At 40.9% G+C, this 2,425-nt stretch overlaps 1 protein-coding gene and 1 pseudogene across 1 annotated transcript in view; one reads left to right on the forward strand and one right to left on the reverse strand.

Moving 5' to 3' along the window:
* Positions 1-2,425, forward strand: part of WHSC1L1 (Wolf-Hirschhorn syndrome candidate 1-like 1) — a 135,354-nt gene that overhangs the window by 41,752 nt on the left and 91,177 nt on the right. The gene's annotated exons all lie outside the window — the stretch shown is intronic.
* Positions 1,926-2,353, reverse strand: LOC105815851 (annotated as a pseudogene).

Here is a 2,425-nt window from a genome sequence, read left to right on the forward strand (position 1 = left end):
GGCCTCCTAGAGTGATAGGATTACAGGTGTGAGCCACTGTATTTCGCCCTTATTTTTCTTGATTCTAAGCATTCGACTTCCATTGACCATTTCTTCTTAAAAACTGCTCCCCTTCTTAATAGGTTTTTGTGATACCATGCTGTCTCTTGGTTTATCTTCTTTCTTTTGAGCTCATCATAAATCTCCAAATGCCCAAATCTGTTTTGCTCGAGCAGTAGCACATTTAATAATGTAATATTCCCTCTGTATCATTGCAGCATCCTTATGTGACTTCATTTTCCCTCTCTTATTTATATAGTCTTGAAAGCTTAGAATAAATCATCTTGGGCTTCTTTCTTTTCCTTGCCACTTCTTGCCTTTTAAAATGTGTGAGAAATTTCATTTTTTTTAAAGTGATTTTGACAGTGTTTAAACCAGCCTGAAGGAAATGCCAACAGTATGGAACAAACCAAAAAAAAAAAAAAACAAAGACATTTGAATAATAAGAAGGTTTGGAAGGAAATCCTGTCTCTAATCCAGAAAGGGAAAAATGTGAATGGGTTTCAGATCAGACCTTACAATAGTAGGCTGCTGTTGCATGGTAAAGATTAGTCATTCCTGATCCGTCTGCCCTCGAGTGAGAGTTACTGGGATCCCTTACACCGAGACATCACGGAGCGTGAATGAGTGGTAGAGGATGTCTCGCTTTCTGGGTTACACGTGTACTTCTCAAGTTGCCTGTCTTCCTGCTGTAGCTTGATTGGAAAGAGAAGCTAAAGTGAAGGCTTAAGCTGTGTCTGTAGACTGAAATGAAGCCTCCGAATGCAACTATACAAGTGTGGACAGTATCTCTAAACTGCTTCATGATTACATTAGTGATCAGAAAAAATTCTTTTCATTTGAACATAGATTTTTCTTTCATTGCTCAATGAGTAAGTCCTACTAGATGTTCATGGTACCACCACAGAAGCATCTGACAGACCTAATTTTGTGCTGTCAGCAAGTTGCCACTTCCTTCTTTCGCCGGGATGATTGCAGTGACCTCCTAAGTAAACGTTCTGCTTCTCTTCTCGCTCCCTTCCAAAATATTCCCCACGTAACAGCCAACATGATCTTTTTAAAATGTAAGTTGATACATGTTACTCCTCTTTATAAACCTCTTCAGTGGCTTTTCATCGCAGGTAAGATAAAATCCAAACACTTGGATACAAATACAAGGCCATCTTACCTAGCCGGCCTCTCCACTCTCATCTGACCTTGGGCGGTTAAGTCAGTAGTCATGACCTTGAAGTTTCTACCTTTTTAACCTCAGGTACCTCACACGAGCTGCTGCTTCTTCCCGGAATGTTCTTTCCCCCACATTTTACTACACTAATTCCTCTTCCTTTGATTCTCAGATTTTAATTTGCTTTCTTAGAGAGGCCTTTTCTGACCTTCATATGTAAAAATATACACATACCCCTCCACGCACACACACCATTATTTCTCTTCCTGGCACTTACTTTTAAAGTGGATGTGTGTGCTTCTGTTTGTTTAATGTCTGCCCTTCCTACCCAGCTAAGCTCCTTGAGGTGAGGGATCACATCTTTTTGTTTTACCATTGTATACCCAGCTTTTAGAACTGTGCCTGGAAATGGTAGTCACTGTTGAATGAATGTTTGATAGTTGGGGTTGGGATTTTACTCTGGCTTACATAACAGACCATTTTCCTAACATTTAAAGACCTTTTTTTATATTTTCTTTTTGGGTTGTTTTTTGGGTATTTTTGGTTTTTTTAGAGACAGAGTCTCGCTCTGTCACCAGGCTGGAGTGCAGTGGCTTGATCATAGCTCACTGTAGCCTAAAATTCCTGGGCTCAAGATCCTCCTGCCTCAGCCTCTGAGTAGCTGGGACTCTGGCGGCCTGCCACCATGCCCATACCTGGCTTTTTTTTTTTCCCCTCAGTCTTTCATATGATTTATTTTCTCCCTTCAACCATAATAATATGATATCCAAATTTTGTCTTCACTGGTGGATCTGTAAACACAGGTTTATCCATCCCACTTACAGGCAAGGCAAATGCTGCTTCTTGAAGAGGTCCCACCATGGACCCTCTGGTCATCCAACCCAAGTCACCCCTTTGCCTGGCTCTATCTTCACTATATTGTGCAGCCACTTCATTGAATCTCATTCCAGACTTTAACTTTTCCACGGCTTCCGTGATTTTGCCGTGTTTTTCACATAGAATGTGTCTGACCTTTACTTCATTGCCACCACCTTTGGGACCCTGAGCCTTCTTGTCAGAACTTTTGCTCCCAGAGGCTGCTTCCCGTTTTCCCCCTTTTCCAGAACCACCTTCTCCTTTGGGCGGCATCTTCTAAACTTGCCATTGAACTTTCAACTGCTTGCGTTGCCATCCCTGGCTTTTTTTTTTTTATATACTTTTATTTAACAAAATTTTGTTTTT

This window comes from Propithecus coquereli, unplaced genomic scaffold (assembly GCF_000956105.1).
Source record: "Propithecus coquereli isolate 6110/MARCELLA unplaced genomic scaffold, Pcoq_1.0 Scaffold349, whole genome shotgun sequence".
NCBI classification, from domain to species: domain Eukaryota; kingdom Metazoa; phylum Chordata; class Mammalia; order Primates; family Indriidae; genus Propithecus; species Propithecus coquereli.